This window comes from Zonotrichia leucophrys, chromosome 1 (genome assembly GCF_028769735.1).
Source record: "Zonotrichia leucophrys gambelii isolate GWCS_2022_RI chromosome 1, RI_Zleu_2.0, whole genome shotgun sequence".
Classification (NCBI taxonomy): Eukaryota; Metazoa; Chordata; class Aves; order Passeriformes; family Passerellidae; genus Zonotrichia; species Zonotrichia leucophrys.
In genome coordinates, this window is record NC_088169.1 from 33,172,302 (window position 1) to 33,193,084 (window position 20,783).

At 39.0% G+C, this 20,783-nt stretch overlaps 1 protein-coding gene and 1 long non-coding RNA gene across 2 annotated transcripts in view; one reads left to right on the forward strand and one right to left on the reverse strand.

Moving 5' to 3' along the window:
- Positions 1 to 20,783, forward strand: part of GABRG3 (gamma-aminobutyric acid type A receptor subunit gamma3) — a 300,014-nt gene that overhangs the window by 114,257 nt on the left and 164,974 nt on the right. The window lies entirely within an intron of this gene.
- Positions 10,995 to 15,060, reverse strand: LOC135448703 (uncharacterized). Its single transcript, XR_010440561.1, has 4 exons — positions 15,001 to 15,060; positions 13,446 to 13,490; positions 13,168 to 13,244; positions 10,995 to 11,488 (listed from the first exon to the last, which is right to left on the reverse strand). It is a non-coding gene; the product is annotated as an uncharacterized LOC135448703 (long non-coding RNA).

The window sequence follows — 20,783 nt, forward strand, 5'->3', positions numbered from 1 at the left end:
GATTAAATTGAGTTGTTTTTCGGCTAGGCTCCCCCTATCCATCCTGAGTTTTTGTAGGACACCTGGCTTTATGCACATAGGAATTTGAAGGAGATAAAGAATCATTTCCCCCTGGTTTGTAATCACAGGGATCACCCTCTATATTTCCATTATTGCCAAGGGAATCAGGGGTCTGTATAAACATAATTTCAACTTCAGAGTTTTCTGGTTTCCTTGAATAAATTCTCCTGCAATTTTGCAAACACTGTCAGAGACTAGGGAATAGAGTGCACAGTAGTAAGGATCTCATTGTTACCCTCATCAGATTTAGAGTCAGGGTTCTCTGAGGTCTCATCATCATCACTATCATACCAAATATCCCAAGCCTCAGGGTCTGTATAAAGTACTGAATTGCAGAGCCACCTCTCTGAAATAGGAGGTTGTTTCTTCATTAACAGTTTTGTCTGTGCTCAGCTGCAGTGAGCAGAGCTTTAAGGTGGTCAACCTCAGTTTTAAGATGCTTTTTCCCAATTTTGAAATGATAATTTTCAGTCATAAATTTATCAACTCATATTCCCATGTTTCTCATCTGTCCCTTTCAAAGGCTGATAATGACTTGAACACCGGATTATCTGATTTCAAAGAAGTACATTCTACATCAGAAATCATTCAGATCAGCTAAAAGGTGACACCAGGCTCCCTCCTCTGCAAGGGTTTTAACAGAGCCTGGCCGAGGTGTTTCCGCTCTGCTTCACCCTCCATTGAGTCCCCTCAGATTGTACTGTATGTGGAAAGTCAGACATTCATTTAACCATGTCATCCAGGGAGTAGTGACCACATTTCCCCCTCTAATTTCCATACTGTTATATACTTTTATTTAATTTTACCTCCAGACTTTTTCCCTGCTTTCCCTGTCAACTGCTGTCACTGATTTCCTTTGGTAGAACACGTTAACCGGTATTCCACAGTAAGCAAAATATTCCTGGTCCCAAAAAGCTTTTTTGAAATTCCCTTTGAAATGTTGAATTTCAGCTGCTTAGGAACTGTGTTAGAAATTTTCAACAATTTTCAAAGTTCTTGTGGTATGGTGAACTTTGGCATATTCCTTGTTCATTCCCTTCATTATTTTCTCTGTAGTAGAGGAACCATGACCATGGCTTTTTATGTTTCATTGTTTTTCACCTTTGTCACTAGACAAAACCTAAAGTGCAACTTATAGTTGCACTTAAACCCCCCCAACCTAAAGCTCTACAAGTATGTTCATGTGTACAAGAAAATAAAAAAAAGGCCCAAGAAATTTCAAACTGCAGCAACCTTAAATGGAACCAATATCTCAGCAGAGTTTAGAAAGCCGATCTCAGTTCTAGACAGCCTGGACAACCCAGTGGCTCCAGCAAGCTGTTCTGAATCAGTGCAAGGTTTTGGTATTGACATTACTAAAAATAAAGAATGAGAAATATGACTGTGAATCACTGTTTTGAGTGAAGCAATCTAGATTTAGCAAATCTAGCTGGTATGCCTGTAAACCCAGCTGATTTGGTAACAGCTGGGATAACTCTGTATTGTATTGTGGTTTGAAAGATCAAATTCATATAAAGTATACAAATTTTTGCATTTCTGGGTTTTTTTTTTCCTCTGCTGGGTTAACATTTATTGTTTTATTTTTCGGGTAGCATGTTCCATTGTCCTTTACTTTGGAATTGTTACCTGATTTTTTGTCCTAGCTGTTGGACTTTTTTCTGAGTCTGAAATTGGTTAAAACCAAGTGGGGAAAACAAAGTGCCTGTGGCCTTAATGAAGAGCATTCTTTTCACCTTAACTAGTCTTTACTCAAACTAAAAAGAAAACAACAAAACAAAAATCCCAAACTATAAAGCTGCTATTACCAATATTAATTATGCTAATATTCATCACTCAAGGCATTCAAGGCATTCATTTGTTGAAAGAAACCATGAACTGCAAAATGTCAAAAGCTCTGGAAAGAGAAAATCCAATAAGATGAAGACAAAGAACTCATCTAACACTGTGACAGAATAGGAAAGGTCAGGTTTAAATTCAAAGATAAGGAAAAGAACAAACCTAACAGGTAAATGAGAGAGAGGAAAAAAAAGACAGATTTAAAGTTAGGGGTAAAAAATCATAATGAATGCATATCTAGAAAGCTCAGCCAACACTGGACAGAATAAAAATAATCCCCTAGTAGGCTCAAGATACGGATAATTACTGCTTTAATCAAAATGATGGGCTTTTTAGTTGGTGTATGATGTGACAAAAGTTGCCAGCCACCATAAGAAGTGAATAACTGGAACCAAAAATTCTTCTTGCAACTTTAATGCTTGTCTAAATATTGTTAGTGAGGAAGATGTGTCTGTTTGTCTGAAGGGGTGTCTCTGAGTATGGAACGAATGGGATCTTGTACTTTCCAAGATAAATAACAATAGCTGCTGAACTGAACTCTCTTCTGGGGCCACATTCCTGTGTGTTTGCAGGATGGCTCCCTCTGCTTAAAATGTGTGATGTGCCAGTAGAAGTGAACACGGAGTTGTCTGTAAATTGTTGTGATTGCCTTCTGCTGTGGCATCTGATGCTGTACTCAGTGCTGTGTCAGTGGTACCATAGTACTGCTGACAGTAAATTTACTGTAATCCAAATCCCTGATGAAAAATTTGGTATGGCTATTTGGAAATTGTGGGGAAAAGACATCAGTATGTAAAGTCTTCATGAGCTGCAAATATCCAAATCTCTATATTTTTCCTCAAAATAACAACAGCAATAATCCCAAGTAAGTCCTGTATGCTGCAGTGGGCTTCATTTTGCTGTTCATTCTTTCTGTAGTGCAGTGTCAATATTTCTGTCAATCCCAATGGTAATACTAGAGTAAAGGTTACTGATGCTATGCTGAAGAAGGATGTGTCTATTTGTCAGGACAAATGGCAGAGGCAACACACTTCCAGCTTTGTGTGTGTTGATGGAAAGCCATGACTTCTGCTTTTCAGTTTGTGTCTGAGAAGATGAAATAGAGCCAGAATTTAGAAACAAAGCTTATTGAACAATTATCTGTCCTCATGCTTAATTCCAACATTTGCAGTTGAACTTTTTTATTCTTCACCTGTATGAGCAAATACCCAAATCACTTGTTATATGTTTTCATCTTTTTCTCTAGTAATTTTCTTCTCAGTAGAAATAGTTGGTTCAGGTCTGACATGTCTATAAATCAGAGTTGCTTGCTGACAGAGCAGAAGAAAATGGCCTGAGAAATTTTAAAATCTGTTTCAGAGATGTCTCCTCTGACTACAGAATAGCATTTCTATGTTTCTCTGACCTACTAAATGACAGCTCAATCTGCTAACAGGAGGGATTGATTAGCTTGCACAAGCTAAAATGTCTTCCCACACACTACAGGATTGTATTGGAGAATGTTCCTCCTGTAATTTGCCTGAACACAAAACTGTATAACTTTTAAACTCTTGCTCAGATAAGAGAGCAGTCTGGAAGCTGACTAGATGCTTTACTCATCATGTTCTTTGGTACATTTAATGAAATCATATCTATTTGCTAAGCATTTGCTAGATGTTTGCTTTTCTAGTTATCTAGGTTTCTTTTCTAATCATGTCGCACTGGAGGGGCAGTAAAGGTGAGGGAGAATTTTATGTTTTGTTTTGGGATTTGTTTTTCTTTTGTTCATTTTTGAGAGTTCTGTTTTTTGGGGTTTTTTTTTAATATGACTTTTTTACCTCATTAGTATAAAACCAAAAGCACCAAATCACCCTGTGTTATACCAAAATCCTTGGCAGCTGCAGTCTAGTAGCAGAGCTCCTGTCCTGTGGCAATAAAGCCCTCACACCTTGCCACCTTCCATAATCCCAAACTCTGAGCTGTGTAGAGGAGCACCTTACATGATGAAGAAGGAGCTCAAGCTGAGGGAGACCTGCATAAAATGATGAAGGAAGAAATACAACGGAAAAAGGTTAAAAGAACCAAGAACTGATCTTTACACAGTGATCAGTCCATTACTGGGGTGATAGGTGAGAAATCTTTCCGTTAGACATTCGTAGTTAGGTTAGTGCATTGCTGCTCCACTAAAGTTTGGAGAGCATGAGTGCCCCAGGGCAGTCATTGGGCACTCCCTTGGAGCAGGACAAACTTGGGCTCCCTTCGTCCAGTCTTCTCAATCTTTTTAGTTCCCTGAACCTTTTTGACATTCTGTTGCTGTTTGCTCATCCTAAGCAGCCAGGTCTCAAAATTCCAGCCAAACTGTCTTGTAATCATAAAGTGCAGCCACATTTCTGTCATTGAACAGTTAATAACACCACCCACAGTCTTCTCTTCGCCTTTTCTATCCTTATAAGTGATCCAAATTCCTAGTTTTGCTTCCCACTATTTTTCTAAGCTCTGCTGAAGTTGTGCCCTGGCTGTCACTAGCTTTAGATGATAAGAAAACACTTTTCATAGATTAAGGGACTCAAAGCAGATTTCCAAAAGGCAAAGATGATTTTTTTGCCTAACTTATTTCTATTGATGAACACATGTAAACTTTGAAAGCTAACAGCAGGCTGTTCTTTATTAGCATTACCCTCACATATAAGTCCATGGAGGATTACTTGGGTGCTTGGGTCCTTGCTGCTTGGAAAACTTCCCATCTTGGATTTTGAAGGTAGCCCTTGCACTTTCACGTCCTACAGAAGGTAGGCTAATAACACTGAGAATATTTCCCAGAAATGTGACTGATGGTGGTATCTGGTTTTGTTGCTTTGTAAATCTGATTTTTGTTCACACATACTACCAGTTCTGAAATTAGATGGTCAAACAGTATTAACGTAATTTTTCTACAGGTTATATCTGGTTTCTAGGAATTAACTGAACTTCCAGAGCAGATTTCTCTAATGTATATGAACTTCATTCCCAAGAAAAGCTTAGCCTATTTGTCTCAACAAACTGCTGGGTTCTTCACCCAAACTAGTGCTCAGTTGGGGCCTGCTATTCAGCAGGATGGTGATGGCTGGTGTTTTCAGCTAACCTGAGGTTGCCTTTCCTCTGAAACAGGCTAGAAGTGTTCTTGCAGTTGTCTACAATGGAGAGGGGGTGTGAGGAGCTGCTCTTCACCAAACTTGAAGTGTCTCACCCCAAGTTTCTTGTGTTGCATGTTAACCTTCTTGCTCACCACTTGGTATCTACTCTTTGTACTTTCCTCCAACAGCTGTGATCCTTTCTCACTGCTGTGTCACAGGAGATGTGTCACAGCTCCAGACTAGGACAGGAACAGGTCTGGCTTGGGGCACTGTCAGTAGATGACTCTGATGACATGAGAATGTCACCCATGAGGCTTCCACACCCAAACATACCCAACTATAGATGGTCTTCCCCAAGCCCAATTTTGTTTGCATGATAATATGGGTTTTGAGGCTATGTGAACAGTGACACTTAGTGGCAACTACCAGAACTATACCTTCAGGAGAGGAGGCTGTTTGATAGAAGTGAAGAAGTAAATTGTGAAGTCGTAATATATCTAATTGGCTGAAATATCTAATTAATCAGGAAGGTCAACAGTAGCCATTCAGTTTGTTTTCCATTAGATTAATTTACATGCCAATTAAACTCTGTCACAAATGGGAAAAATGAAGGAAAAGAGAACATTGATTTCTGAGTCTGAGTAATATTAATTAGTATATGAGTAATCATGTTTGCCAAATTCCTTTCTCTCTATACTGTACCTTCAAATTATTTGGTCTTGGTATGCCAAAAAATCCTGAAGCCCTGGTACAGAGACCATGTTCAATTACTGCTAAATCTTTTTCAGTTCTGTCTGCTTTTTCCAGGGGGGCAGACAGAAAAGGTAATAGTTGGACTAACCTGCTTTTAGGAACTGGAAGGATGAACATCCCATGTGCCATCTTCCCGTATTCATTCTTCTGAATGTGTTGCCTCTTGTATTTTCCCTCCTTCTTCTTCATTTTCTACTATTGACTGTTGCTTAGTGTTGTTGTTTTTCTGCATGTCTTAAAACAGTGCCACAGGTGATCAGTTGCTCACCTTTTGTAGGACAACTGCTCACTACAACAGTTGCTCGCCTTTTGTAGGACAACTGCTCACTACAATTGATGCCAGTGATTTATCTCAGAAAAGAGGCGCAGCCTTTTTCCTGTGGTTGTGGTTTCTACTTGCATAATGAAAACATCCTCATTGTTGAGTGCAGATCAGCTAGAGAAAGTGGGGAATTGCCTTAGACATTACATTGGATGCAATGTGATCTGTGCTGTCATGTGCGCTGCAGAGTGTTGTGTCTTGCTACATGGCTTCATAGACACTTGATAGCCTGAAGGGCATCATGAAGTGACAAACAAGATGCGTGAGGACAAGACTGAGACCTTCCATTTTGCTGGCTGCCTATATTCACTATTATTTTTGGGATCTGCCATGGGCGAGGCAGAGTGCAAAACATCCCACAGAGGATCTGGATACTGAGAATTGTTTAAAAAACAGCAAGATTATATTTCTTTATCCCATGCAACCTCCTGCATTTCCCTCAGTGCTGTTTTCCACAAATCTCAGCTTCTCTTCCCAGCAGAGAGATGGTTTCTGCTCTGGCAAGGTGGGACAGAAAGTTCCTGCTCTGCAGCTGCCCAGCTGTTGGTGACCTGACTCAGCTGTTGGAGACCAGGTCTCTGGGGATCTCTGCCATTTGTTTCCATGCACCTTGCTGATCTCCAGGGTCCCCCTATGTCAGGATCTTTCCTCCACTGATGATGTTCCCTTTTAGCTCTTGAAGCAGCTGGCCTCCAGTTTTTCCAGAATCAGAAGGTATTGTCAGCTTTGTAATTGGCTGTACTGTATCATCAGTCAGAGCATTCAGGATACATCACTTCTGTTCACACCGGATGATCTGAATCCCAAAATCATGGGGACTCATTCACATGACATTGTCCTGAGTTGTCAGACATGGTTGGAGAAAATGCTTAGTTAGGACCTGAAGAAGGCCAGTCAAATCTTATATTGGGTCCCTGAACTTCATGACTTGTAAGGATCCCAACAAGAAATAGTGAATTTATACAAATCATTCATTTCCTGAGTAGATGTTTCTACAATTACAACTCCAAAGAACACATTTAATAGCATGGGCAAGGAAAACTGCACTGTGGGAGGCAGGATATTCATGTTGATTCATAGTTGGCTTTAGTAAAAAAAAAAAAAAGACCTCTGAATTCAAAGCAGAAACATTAGAAACATTATACATGGAGCTAATTGTTTTTTTAAATCTTTTAATATCTCTCATGAATACCACAACATGGATATGTTTCTGACTCCTTTGAAATTCACTGGCTAGTTTGAAAAAACTGTAGCTTATAAATAAAATTAATTCTTGTTTCAAAGGAATAACCATCAAAACAGCAGAGCTAATTAAATGAATTTTGAAGGAACAGTGTTTTGTGGAGTTGCATGTTTTTGTTGTAGTCACAAATGGTAAATTTATTCAGAATTTGATATCAAAGGAAACTAGAAAACAAGTTGTGAGCTATGTGGAAATGTTGCTGCTGTTTCCTTTAAGGAAAACACATTTAATTTCTTTCTTCAGAAGCCAGCTTCAGTTATAGTTGTGTCTAGCTTGTATCCAATAACCTCATATTGTAGTATTATTATATGGACTGGAAGGGGCCTCTGGAGGTTATCAGGTTCAACCCACCATTAAAAGCAAGGACACCTTGCATCAGGTTGTTCAAACTGTTGTCCACTAAAATTTTTAATAGTTCCAGTAACCTCTCTTTTCAGGCTTTTCCAGTGCTTGACAGTCAGGTTTTTTCCAGCACGTAACTAGAAACTTCTTTGCTATAACTTGTACCTGTTTTTTCTTGTCCTCCCACTGTAGTCCCCTGAGAAGGTTCTGTGTTCATTTTCTCCAGACCTTGCCAATCGTTGAAGACATTAAAACAATTCACTTTGCCTAAAGAAAATCTTTCTGTCAATAAAAACAGAAATGAAAATATTTCTGCTAGATTTTTATGAGACCATTTTCTTTTGCCTCTGGACAAAAAGAAGCATTCCTCATTTTATATGTTTTGGATAATCCCAATGACTGGAGGGAGATCTCATTGCAATCGACAATTTCCTCTAGTGAGGAAGTGCAGGAGCAGACAGACACTGATCTCTTCTCTGTGCTGACCAGTGACAGGGCCTGAGGCAATGGCCTGAAGCTGAGTTGGTAAGCTTAGGTTGGATATTAGGGAGAGGTTCTTTGCCCAGGGGGCAGCCAGGCACTGGAACAGCTCCCCAGGGAAATGGTCACAGTGCCAAGCCCGTCTAAATTCATGGAGTGTTTGGACAACAATCGCGGGCACATGGTGTGATTCTTGGGGTGTCCTGGGTGGGGTCAGGCATTGGACTTAATTATCCTGGTGGGTCCCTTCCAGCTCAGCATATTCTGTGATTCTGTGAGTGAGAAAGGAAGAAAATAAACACAAATTCTGAAACAAAAGTAAGCTGAACCTGTGGACTGTGTTAAAGAGTACAAAACTGGAAATAAAAATCCATATTTGAAAGAAGAGGCTAAATGCAGATATTTTCATCCTGAACAGTAAGTTTCAATTTCATAATATTTCTAAAGTCTTGGAAAGCTTAGAATTGTAATATTATGAAAATCTTCCTTATATTTTTTCTCTTGTTGCTGTATATATTTTACCAGAAGATTGAGTACAGTTAAGTGATTCATCATCTACTATTGTTTTGATGCTGAGATCTTTCACAAGTGCAGATTCTAGATACCTTTTATAAGGCAAAATCAGAGAGACAGTATATGTTTTGAGTTTCTGACCATAGAAGGACCAGCATTAGATTCCTGTTGTTCAACAAAGCAGCACTTTTTAGCTTTGAACCCAGTATGTGTGTTTTCTCTGTTCAGTCTTTTGCTGCATACCACACTGTTTTTACTTCCAGGTGTTCCAGTAATTGTACTTTCCAAGTGATGCAGCCTAGCTTGATGTGATTGCCTTTTATGATCCCTGATTTTGATGGAAATTTATTTCCATATCTTGGTGTTGCCCCGTGGTCAAATGCATTTTCAGTTGGAGGGAGCTGTGCAATCCTTTTCCCATCATTTGCTACTGTTCTCTTTCATTGAGTTCAACCTGTTGATGCCCTGATTGCCAAAGGCGTATCATTTGATTTTGAAAAGCCTCCTCCTTGGTAAATGCCTAGGGGTATTTTCAGCTTTATTTAGATTTGTGCATTACAGTTTTGAATTGCTACTTTGGGCTCTATTAAAACAAATTTCAGAAAGAAAATGTCAGTGTGCACAAACAGGTAATTGAAAATAGCACAGCTTAGGAACAAACACGGTTTTCCTGCAGATTTCCTTAGCCTTTGTTTAAAAGTGCAGCATTAGTATTTTGCTAGTGGGGATTTTTTTTATTTGGTACAAGTGCCAATTAGAATAAAATGTCATTGGTTTGGGTAACATATTCATTTGTTAACATGTTCATTTTTGCAAGAACAAATGGTCTGTAAGAGCTGTGGTGCACACAAGTAGGAAATCCCAGGTTGTAGTCCTTTAACTACCAGAGTCCAGTTGCCATTAATTTATACATGTTTGTTATCATTTTACAGCATAAAATACTTGATTCATGACATGCAAATTTAGCTTTTAGTAGTCTATTGTTGTCTAGGGTGGTAAAAGACTCCATACTCAGCATTCTATAATCATAAAGTATTTTTGTTCTAGAGTCACAGGAATAAGTCTTTCAACTCCAGCCAGCTGTATGGACTGCATAGGTAGTATCTTGATATCTCATGCCTTCTAAAATAATTTATACCACTGGAAATAATTATGTGTACTTTTACTAACTTAGTCTCACTTTTCTTTTTTCCCCACTTGTGTAAATTGTATACCAAGTCAGTTATTTAGCCACAGTGGGAGCAGTAGAAGGTCATAGCTTGACCAAGGGAGCTTGGAATATTGCATGTGGAATTGTAGATGAAATTTTCTGTAGAAATTTCTTTTCTAGTGAAAGATTTCAGATTTTTCAGATTCAAATATTATTTACAAATATATTGGAAAATATTTTTTGAAAAGGTCCATTAGGACCAAATTGGTGTGTTTTATCACCAGTTTTCTCCTGGAGCTAAGAAGGCTCTGTAATTCTCAGGATAGTGGTTTTTTTTTATTCTGCATATATTATTGACGTGATATTGCCAGTGAATAAAGAACAGAATTTAATCGAATTTCAGTAGGCCTTTTAATTTCTTGTATGGATGGATTCAGGTCTACCATAAAGCACTGCAGCTGCTTTTGTCACTCTTATATAAATCAACCAGTGCAATGCAGTTTTCTGCATTATACGAAATAATATTACTGCATGGTTTCATAATTTAATCTGTTCTCTTCCTCAAGTCAACTCTGACTTTTTCACTCAGTTCACATTTACATGGTGGCAGCAGCTTTGGCAGAGTGGTCTGCACTATTTTCTTGTGCTGTATTAGCACTCTATGATATGAAAATTCAATGTAAAGGAAAGGAAACCTGTAGAATAATAATTAAAGAAAACAAACCCAAATACCAAAAAACCCAAAACACGTAATTAAGTTGTAAGTGTTGTAGATGCTCTCAGGAATACTTTAAGAAGATTGAGGGACTTTTATTGACCTAAGCATTTTAGAAACCAAAGTCAAACTGAGTATGTCAGCCTGCGGCATTAAACGGATCAGCTCTGAATTCTCTTGGTAATATTACCCAGGACTGTCTGTTGGAAGGAAGCAAGACCATTCCCCTGCTGTTCATCACCTCCTTCTTATTGCCTTAGACATTTTTTTTTTTAATGTTTGTATAGTGCTAGAGTGGCTCTACATTTGTTGAACTCCTTGCTCTGGGAAGACAAACTGTTGGTATAAAAAATGGGGAGGCTGGTCTTTGGAAGTCTGAGTTATTGAAATTCTGTTCGCTTCCAATCAGTCTTCATTCATTCACAGACATTTCCCAAAGAAGGCAAACATGCCTTTTCAGTGAAGGTTTCCTTGACAAATGCTTTTGGAGTAAAATCCTGCAGCACAGAGCTTCCCACATACCCACGTGGGATCTGTATGCTCTGTTATGCAAGGGGCTGGGAGGGGATCTGCTCAGTTGTTCCCATGCCAAAACTAATGCCTAGGTTAGAACCTGGACTCCCTCAGCAAGGCTGGGATTGTGTGGTCTGTGGCTCTGGGGTGCTGAGAGCACAGCACCTGTGGGTTGCTGGCCTTTGCTGCAGAGTGGGTCAGTAGCACTTGCTTGAGCAGGCAGAGCTGAAGAAGAGGTGGAGTGCTGCCTTTGGGCTGTGACAGTCACCTTCGCAGGGGACTGGCTGCCCAGGTGGCACAGCAGAGCCTGTAGTGCAGTCACCTGGCAGCCCTGCCTGCTGTCACACCATCCTCCTGAGTGTTCACCACGTTACTGAGAGAGCTGCAGCATCAGGAGCGGCCAACAGGGTGCTCAGATCTGTGTGCAAATGGTTCACAAATGCCTTCTTCACAAAACACACCAGCTTTCCTGCAGGGAGAAATGATGTCTGTGTTTACATTTTAGGTAGTATGGAATGCTCAAACTGTGGGGTTGTTTCAAAGTCCTTATATACTGAAACAAATTTTTTTTAGAAGCCAGAAATATATTTATGATGTATACATATAGATTCTAGCACAATTGGGGCACAAAACAGTGGGGGGGCAAGTGGCTTGGAGCATCTGAGTTTTACTATACTATGCATAGTAATATCATATTTAAAGATGTGATTTCTTCAGTTTTATTCTTCTCCTAAGCTATTACTCATCTTGATTGCATTTGTATATTATGCATGAGGACAAACTTGAGCTTTGTGGAAGGAAGATTATCTTGGGAATTCCCATGTCCAAAAGTGCATGTTATTTAACAAGGTGTTTGGACAACATCAGCTTCAATCTAAAAGGATTTTGTGTTGGTTTTATTTGTAGTGTCTGTTACTTGGATCACACACAAACACAGTCACACACAAGCATTTGAGGACAACAGCCCGCAGGAGAAAAAGGGAAAATCCATTTTTCCCTTTCCCCAAAAGATAATGGAAGCTGAAGGTATTATTGGCAAATACAAAACTAGTTAAAGAGGACCAGGAGGAAAATATTTAAATGTAACTACATCCATTTCTACCAGCTAATAAAGAGCGTATTCTTTCCTTTCCCTAGTGGGAAAATAGAGGACAACTTCCTTTAGCACTAGTTTCTATAGTGACAGTATTCTCAAAATCATCTTTATGCACTCAAAAATAACTTGATATTACAGTGTAGGAATGGAGCTTAATCAGAGTTTTCTGTCCTCTAGAAAGCAGTTAATGATCTGAAAAAACAGGAATTTAAATTGCATGGAACATTAAATTCTTCTAATTTAGTAACTGAACTCTTGTTTGCTCTTGCTGATGAGGAGAGCAATGGCAAATGCCATTATTCCCAGCCTCATATCCCATCTGAAGTCCATGATGTTTACTGTGCTTTTGTGTTTGAGCCCACAGGTGCTGCATCTGTGGGTATTCCTTATTTTTTTCTTGGTCTAGATGCAACAGAACTCTGTTTTTTTCTGGTCTGTGGCAGCTCTTCTCAGCTCAGACACTTATGAGCTGGACGTGGCTCTGGTTGTGGCACAGCTCCCTTCTGAGCTCACAAATCTGCCTTCATAGTCAGATACAAACCCACAGCCCTCAGTCCTCCTCCACCTGAGATCCTTTTCTTCAAATGGCATCTCCTGCTGGACATCACCCCTTTCTTCCTCCTCCTCTCTGCAGTCATTTTCTCTTTCTCAGCTCTTTCCACAGCCAAACCACCAGTTAAAGCATGTCCCTTTCCTTATTCTCTTGCCCTGAAATTAATTCCTTTTGTTTCTGTCAGCCCCTGCTCTGTATACTTTGCTTTCCTCTTTGGGAATTTTTCAGACATCTACCACTCCTATGTCCAGACCAAAGTGCCTTTTTTTTTTTATCTGACTGGAGAGTTCATCCAAACCCTAAATATTTCAGTTAACTTCTCTCTTCCATTATCATGGCCTCATCTTTCAGACAGATTGGGCAGTAAATTACAAAGGACTTAGGTAGTTCATGGCTGATTCATTACACACTGAGGCATTAAATATTGAGTGATTTACATAATTAACAGAATTCCTAAATTCATGCAAGAAGATCAGCATCTTCCCAGGATTGCACTTACCCGGTGAACCTGTCTGTCATGATGCAGCCATTCAAGAATGTGCATATTTATCTAGTCAGCTGATTCTGCACTCTGTGCTGCAAGAAATGGGTAGAGAAAGGCAGCTACTTTTGCATTAGTTTAATTAAAGTGAATTATACATTGCATTTTATGTGTATCTATTGTGTGTAGCTATTTTAATGTCCGCTTGCACATCAGTACTCATTACTCTTCACGGTTTCTGTTACTTGTTTTGCAAACATGCAAATAAAGAAATAATTATGACTAATACAGCTCACCCATGAGAGATGAAGGGGAGAAGTGATCATCCAGTTTTTGTGTTCCTGGAAAATCAGAGAGAAATGTTTGAGTTGTGCAAGCATCTAAGGTAAAATATGCCTCTGCTCAAAATTTCTGACGTGCCACCAGCTGTTCAGGGCTAAGAGATCTTTAAGGTATTCCTGGCAGGTCTGCCATCCAGACTGTCCTCTGTGGCTGGAGCTGCAGGTGCTTGTGCAGCCCTGCTGAGGGGCCAGGAGTGTTGCTTCCCCGTGTTCAGAGCTGCTCCTGGAGGCCGTGGACCCTCTCAAGGAGCAGCTGCTGGCAGCTGTGCCTGGGCCTCGCTAAAGATGTTCCTCCCTGACAGTGCTGCAGATGGTCTCACAGGAATGCATTGAAAAGCTTTTTAAAAAAAATCAATCACTCTGATAAATGCCTTGCTTGTGCGGTTTTGAAAGTGTTGTTTTACTTCCAGTGAAGCTGCTGCAGGAGGCTTCCCTACAGAATGAGGCTTCCCTGTGCTGTGCCAAGTGCCAGTCCCCAGGTTGCTCACCCTTCCTGCTGTCAGTCAGTGCCAGCCTGGTGCTGTTCACAAGGACTGCATGGTCTGCTCTGTCATTTGAGTCATGGCATTTGCTGAGGGAGCCACTTCAATGTATGGAAAGCAACCTAGGAAATTCTGATGTGTAAATAAATACACATAAAATCAATCCTCTTGATCCTACAGATGAGCGTGATGTGTAACCACTTGCATTCTGACATAAATATTGGATAAATGCTTACTAATTCACAAAGTAACTTTTAGTCTGAAGACAGGTAAGACCATTTCAGGTGGTCTACTCAGGTAATTTCTATTGAGCTTTGTCAACTTACATAAGCTTTTTAGAAGTGTTGAACTTTAAAGTCTGCTCTGGTGCTTCGTATTATATTGGTGTATCTTCAAATAAGAGGTAAGTCAGCAGGGTAAAAGTAAACCAGACTGTTTTCTTGCTTGAATATTGTAATCCATGTTATAATATTATTCGCTTTTCCCTGTTAGAGTTCTGAATTATCAATGGCCCGACAGCTTTTTTTATTCATTAAAATAATTTGTTTTACCTTTCTATTCTATTAAGGCCAGTGAATTTTAAATTCTTATAATTTTGCCTAAATGAAAACATATATTATGCAGTAGGGTAAAAGATGCATATATGATTAGTCTATGATCATCTTGCTGTTAAAATAAATCTAAACAAATGGGATTTTTATTGTTCCAGTGCAGACTATCTGAATGGTAAATTATTCTAAATTGGTCATAAGCCACAACCCATTCAAGTTTGTTCAGAGAGTATAGGCAAAAGTGTAGCTTTTATTGTTTTTAAATATAGTTATTTTTTTCATTCTTGATGGCTTTCCTGGTTATAGGCAATAAATGTAGTAGAATATTACTGCTCTGTGTAACTGATCTGTCTCCATGATATTCTTTAAAGCACCAATGATATGACTTTATTTGAATTCTTAATAACTGAGAGCCTTGCAGAAGCCAATATAAGTAAATGATGGTTAAGATTAGATAGACACATAAAGTGAACTCACTGTCAGTTTGTCTTTGAACTCCAGATGCTCGCTGTGAGAGGCTCCATAGGATGAATAAACAGTGTGTGCTACTCTAATGAAGGAGAAAGAGGAGTGCACATGTATAGATACAGAGAGATTCATTGCTGTCATGACAAGATGTGAGTACAGACTTTCCTGAGTTGTCCTTGGAGCACCTTCTTTGAAGAAGGTGAAGCAAGGAAGCTGCAGAGGCTTCAGAACTGGGCTGGATCTGGCACTGCTGCTCTGTCCTGGCCTAGCATAATCCTGCATCATGGCTTGACACAGGAAACGTGTGGCAGCCTGGAGTGGATGGCATCTGCACTCCTCCTTTTTGCAAGCACATTACCTTGCAGAAGCAACAACTGCCTCTTTCTTAAACAATATCTGCTGACTGGATCCCCTTTTTTAGTTGGCACTACAGCAGAAAATAGTGTTCTGCCTCGTTAAAAAGGTGATTTAGCATGCTCTGCAGTTAAAAACATCTCAGACCTAGTAGGAGAAGCACACAGTCTGAGGAGATAAGATGAGAGAGGGTGACTAAAGGGGACCATGCCCAGATCTTTTTAGTAGTTTATTTACTTAACATATTGTTTAATATAGCAGAAATTTTTAAAAAGTGCTGATTATTAATTGGTTACTAATGCTTACCTTCTGTAGCATGTTATGATGCTTTTATAGCCTAAAGACCTTATGTGTTTGGTTATCTTCCTATGTAAATTAAAGTATTTTTCTCAGGAGGAAATGAAAACATAGCACATAGCACTGTTACAGTGTTCAGCTGTGGGGTACAGTCTGGTGCATACTTAGAAGCTGGTCAATTTAGTGGCCCAAAATGCCCCTCTGTAGGGGGATAGAATATAAGAAAATAAAGATAGTGTAGAAAGTAATCTTACCCCTAAGGAGTTGCAGCTGGGCCATTTATCAACGATTAGGGACAGGCCTGACTTTAACAGGCCACAGCTGTAACCAATGAGAAGAAGAGTGCTGTAAAAGAATGGGGTGGCTCCTTGAGAAGAGAACTGGAGTCAGCTGGCTGCTTTGTGAAGGAGAAAGAGTCAGTGCTTGGAGGAGCTGTCCACGAGAAACACCAGGGTATGAAACTTTTGTGGTAGGAGACAGTATGGAACCCCTGCAATAAGATGACAGCACCCTTTGCTCTTAGAGTGGTTAGAATTAAGGAAAATAATTTCCCTAGTGTGGACTGGCTTACAAAATGTAATTATTCACATTTTGCTCTAGAAGTACAGAACTGGTTATTTGACACTAACATACCAAGCTTCTGAATTATTGTGTTCTCTGCCAGGCTGTGGCTGGATGGCAGGGAGGTGTTGTCTGCTGGAAAGTCCTGGTACCACCTGTACAGCCTGTGCGCAGTTTGACACAGTGATTGCAATAGGTTGCATGGATAAATAGGTGATATTTCTGTTTTATGGAAGATGTCAGTCTCTCCGAGTTTCTACTTTGATTGCAAGCAAACTTGCAAGTTTTTATTTCACAAACAAATAAGTTAATAATAACATGTTGATAAGTTCCTTCCTAAGGCCAGGGCTAAACTTTTCTCACAGAAATGTTCTACTGGAAAATGCTAATTCAACTAAATCAAGGCCTTATGATGGAATGTAACTTTTTTTAAAAATGAAGTTCAGGCAAAATATCACCAAGGTTTTCAGTGTACCTGACAGATTTTTAATGCTGTAGAATAAGATTTTTATGTACAGACAATATCTTGAAAGTCAAAAAAATATTTTGGGATATTTTGCTTTGTGAACAATTCTGCTATTTTGATTTTTTTTTTTTTTTACTGATTCATTATGAATACAGTATTTTTTTAATACCTTAGAGTTTTGAAATTATTGGATAATATAATTTTTGGCCAAGTCTGGCTAACTCTACAATGATATTTGAGCAGAGGCACTGACATACTCACATGTGAAATATACTTCTGAATGAGACCACTGAGGTTACTCCTGATCTATTTTCCTAATTCAATGTGCTTCCATCACAGAGATAAACTGTTCCAAGATATAAGTCTTAATTAAACTTTTCCACGGAGGTGAGTCCTGCTCTGATAACAAGCTCCATCAAGTCATGGCTTGTACTTAAAAGTATACTCTTTCTATCATAATTCAGAATCAGATAAATCCTTAAGCTAATCAGACATCAAAAATGAGAAAGAAATGTAGCATAGGAGTTTAAGAGGGAGCAGGATACTGCTCTGAGGAGATGTCAAAGTGGGGGATAAAGCCTGAGTAACTCGGGCCAATATTGATGCCTATTGCTGCAGCTTTTTCAAATACAATGAAAACTTGGTATTACACTCCAGTGAAATATTTAATGGAAAATGGTTTTTTCCTTAGTAGCCACTGTGTGCCTGGCAAATGGCAGTATTATACATTAATGTACAACTGGCCTCACTGGCTGATGCTTTCTGTTTAGAAGGACTTAGAGTAGAATATTGTGGTTTGCAGTCACAGATTTTCCATGAGGACCACTCTGTTCTTCTGTAACTGAGGATTCCTGTAACACGAGGACAATCTCCTTCAAGCCCTTTTCTCCCTGCTGCTAAGGAAGTTTACATGGGCTTCTCCTGTGGGGAATACTCCTGCTGTGAACTCAGCTGTTCCCAGTCATGAGTGAGAGTCGTGGACTTTTACCACACCTAGCAGGACTTAATCAGGCCTCAGGGCTGTCAAAGTGCTTCACTGATTGCCCCACTTTTCCCACAGTGCTGCTGTTCCTCGGTGAGCAGGGGAGCTGCTGGTTTGTGCTTTGCTTTTCTTTTCCTTGGTGGAGCCTTCCCTATCAGTGTTCAGTGGTTTTCTATCAGGGTCATTTAATGCAATACACTTGCCACCTTTAGAATGCACAGAGTTCTGTGCTATTTGTTAGTCCAGCTGAGAACTGTAACCCAAACAGTAAAATTCCTGGATACTTTCTAGACTTCTCTTCATATCTGTGTTCCAAATGGAGTAAAGATTTCAAAGAAACACCATGAAATACGTGCTTCCTGTAGAAAGTTGGATTATTCCATATGTTATTTCAGTTTGGTTTAAATAAACCAAAAATATAAACTTAGGTGCAAAAATTCTGGCAAATGCCATAATAGTTATTCAGCCAGCTGCATATTCTAGTCTTCAAAAGTATGTTTAAATTTTGTGTGAGTTATCAACAATTGCTTTTCATGGGATGTGTTGATGTCTCAAAACTCTGAAAAGCAAGACTCTTAAATGGTGTTGAACTGTTGCTATAGGACCTACAGCCAGGCAGCAAAGCCTGGAAACACTGATCACAGATTTACAATTAAACATTTTCCAGGAAGCTCATAGGGAAAATGATGCTTGCATCAAACAGCAGTGTCTTATTTTAGGAATATATTAAGAGAATATAAACAGGGACTTGGTTGAGCACTTGTGTAGCCAAATGGCAGCATTCAAATTGCAACTGCAGTAATCATAACTCTATTATAGTTTTAATGTCATAGTATGTAGTTCAACATCCCTTCCTGCAACTTTCATGCTATTTCCAGCCAAAACAAAATATCAATTAGCTCTATGGTATGAGTAGTTTCAGTAATTTTTCTATTCCTATCATATCAGCAAAATCTGTCTATGAATAGGGCTATATATAAATATTCTGTGAGAATTTGAACACTCTGGGCAGATGATGTGGATTAAGAATTTTTACTCAAGCAGTCCTTCCTTGTTAAAGAGAATCTAGAGGGTTGGGGTTTTTATGGTGGTTTTTTTTGTGTTGGGATGGGGATTTTTGGCTTTCTAAGTTTTTAACTGAAAAATAGTCTTCTGGTAGAATTTTGGAGAAAAGGCAACCTGAGTGTAATTGGGTAGCTGGTACACAGTTTAACTGATGTTGCTGTGACAATATTAATCTATGTGATATTTGAATGAGATTAATTTCTGTCTTCCTGGTAAAATGGGGGAAACAAGAACAAGGAGACCTTTGTTCTTGAACATAAGAGCTTGTGATGCTATAAGCAAGGGTATTATTTTATGGGGGAAAAAAGGTCAGATATTGGGGTTTTGGTCACAAATATTTTTACTCTGGTGTTTCTGGGAGGTATTTTTGTTCACCTCCTAAACAAAAAAAAGAAATCATATAATGCTGTCATTTTGTAATTATCTTTGTTCTCAACTTTCATCTGCCATGCACAGTTGGCAACAGATGCTCAGGCACTCTGCAGCGAGATGCTCTTCAGCCACAGACTTTACAAGTATAGCAGTGCTGTTGAAAAAGTAATCATGTGCAGAGCAGTATTTCAAAGCTCCTAATTGAACAGGAGAAGTAATTTCCACTGGGTAACTCACATCCATTGTGCCAAATATGGTTTGAAGTTGAGTGATAATGTTTTCCCAAATCTTTCTGGAGAGGTCCATTTAAAAACCTCTGCCCTTCTTTTAAAGGGACCTCTGCACAGGTCCCATAACTGATAATTTGGAAAGGTCTTCTGGAGACTGCCTTTTACATGATAAGCAGACCTTTTGTATAATTGATTAATCAGTCTGATAACAAATTTTTGTCCCAGCTGGCACTTCTGCAACAGAGCAGTTCTAATTTGTGGCACTGAAGTGAATTCTTGGAGTAAATCTAACAAGGAGCAGCAGGAAAATGTATCAAACATTAACTATTTCAGAGGTAACACTGCTTTTGCAAATGCAGGTGTAGGCGCTGCCTAAAGAATGTGGCAGTGTTTCATTAGAAAAAAGAAAAAAATCATATTTGATTCTGAGATAAGTGTTTTGTACTTTAAATAGATTTTTAATGCCTACCATAGTGATTTATTTTTTTTCTAAATGTACTAATTGATATGAAGATCCTAATGTCAGAAATCATTGTGTAATTCTTTGAAATTATTGTACTTGTTACATCAAAAATACATATGGTACGTGTAGGAAACCAAAACACTTAGGCTGTCTTTCTCTTTTCATACCAAGCTGCCATCTCAGTAGAACTGACATTTTAAATCCTTTTTGGCAAGAGATAGAGGAAAATAATTTTGACACATGAAACCTTTCACTAAATTGACATGCCTGTATCAACTGTCTGTCCCAAAGCAAAGAGCTGCACTGAGCATATGGAGGATGGTGTTACACCTGAGATGTTTTTGGTTGTTTTGTAGGTATTTTTGCAAAGCTGTACTAAAAAAAAAAAAAAAAAAAAAAAAAACCAACAACCAAAAGGCAAAAAAAAAAAACTAAAGCAAAAAAAAATTGTTTCAAATATATATTACTTATTATACTTACTATATCTGATCTTCATGAAATTAAATATTTTGAGGTGGACAAACCCATTTTCTGTGCAAGAAAGGGAAACAATCAGCACAATACTGGCAGTGTTTTTCGGGATGTGGTCACTCTTTTATCAGGCAATATGTGACCCTTATCTTTCCACAGATATAGAGAACTACAACACTTGGTATGTTCTTTAACCTTTAGGAATCTAAGGCAATAAGAAATGAAACACCAGCTCTGTAGTGGAAGATACACTGTTCCTGAAAATTCATAAATTAAAAAATCTTAGTTGCTAATCATAAAATGACAGAAAATCCAAAAAAATGTCATTCCTATGCCTAGAAGTAGCTTCCAGGGCTAGCTGCTATATCACCTTTTCAGGAACAGAGGTGAGGCTGTAGTCCCTTTCTTCCTGCTCACCTTGGTGGTAGGAATGACATTTGCTTTTCTCCAGTCGTTGGACACTTTTCCCAGTCACCCTGATTGATCAGGGATTACCCAGAGGGGCTCTGCAGTCACACCTGGCAGTCCCTT